The following is a 1,536-nucleotide window of genomic DNA, read 5'->3' on the forward strand; positions in this document are numbered from 1 at the left end:
TTTCCAACAATAGATGGAAGGTGCCTGAGAAATGAAGAAATGACACACAACACACAATGTCTTACACACACACACACAGACAGAGAGACAGAGACACAGAGATAGAGAGAGAGATGGAATGAAGACGGAACACAGAGATGAGCCAGGGCTGAAGCTGAGAGGTAAGGGACAGGTTCTGCCCTTGAGCCTCTACAGGGAGCACAGCTTTGTCTGCACCTTGACTCCAGTTCATGGAGTCAAGTTACCAAGTTTATGGCCATTACAGCAGCCACAGTGACCTAACTTGAGCATATGGTCAACAGCGTGACTGAAGTATTACTATAGATTTGCAAGGGGTTACCATTGGGGGACAAGAGGTAAAGACACAGAAGATTGCTCATGGTCTCTCTCATAGTTGCAAATGAATCCACAATTATTTCAAAATAAAAACATCCAATAAAAAATGACAGGGGCTTGAGGGCGTAGCTTAGTCGGGAGAGTGCTTGCCTACTAGCATGAAGCCCTGGGTCTGATCCCCAGCACTGTATAGACTAGCATGGTCTGACACACCTGCTATCCTAGTACTCAGGAGGTAAAGACAGGAGAATCAGAAGTTCAAGGTTTTTCTGGGCTACAGTGAGTTCAAAGGCAAAGCCATCCTGGGCTACATAAAATCATATATAAAAAATACAGAGAGCTGTAGCATGGGCTCCACACTTAAGTGTACTTTCTGTACAATCGTCGGGACCTTGAGTTAAGGTTCCAGCACTAATGTGACGAATTAGGCATCCTGTCTGTGCCTGGAACTTCAGCTCCCCAGTGACAGGCAGGAGGAGAGCTGGGGCTTGCTGGCTTCCTGGAGAAAAAAATGGGAGCCCCAGGTTTAGGGAGAGACCTTGCCTTAAATGAATAGCTGGGGAGTAATAGAGGAGGGGCCCCTGACACCTTCACTGTCCCCCATACCTATACACACACGTGCACACACAATTCCAAAGACAGTAGGTAAATAAGTAATAAAGCAAGGAAGGGAGGGAAGGTTTTCTTTTTCTTTAAGAAAAAAAAAAAATACAGGGTATGTAACTTCCGCTGGCCTGGAACTTGCTGTGTAGACAAATCTGACCTGAAAACCAAATTTGCCAGGGCGTGTGCCAGCACATTAGGCTTGGGAGGGAAGATTTTGTATGTGTCTTTGTGTGCATGTGTAGCTCTGTAGACCAGGTTGACCTTGAATTTATAGAGATCCACCTGTCTCTGCCTCCCGAGTGTTAGGATTAAAGGTGTGCACTGCCACCACCGGCTTTTGGTTTTGTTTTGTGAGGAAAGATTTTACATGGGTTGGGGGAAGGCTAGCAGCACAGGTTTCTTGGTGCACCGGGTTTGATGTTAGGAGAAACTTGCTGTGTCTGTGGAGCCAGAGGAAGATGTCAGATGCCCTGGAGCTGGAGTCACAGGTGGGGTGCAGCAGCCCGAGGTGGTTGCTGGGAGCTGAACTCCCCGATTTTGCTCTTGACCAGAGAAAACTCTTCTCAGGCTGAAGAGTCCTCTCCTCTCCTCCCC

Source organism: Mus caroli, chromosome 5 (assembly GCF_900094665.2).
Source record: "Mus caroli chromosome 5, CAROLI_EIJ_v1.1, whole genome shotgun sequence".
In the NCBI taxonomy this organism is placed as follows: Eukaryota; Metazoa; Chordata; class Mammalia; order Rodentia; family Muridae; genus Mus; species Mus caroli.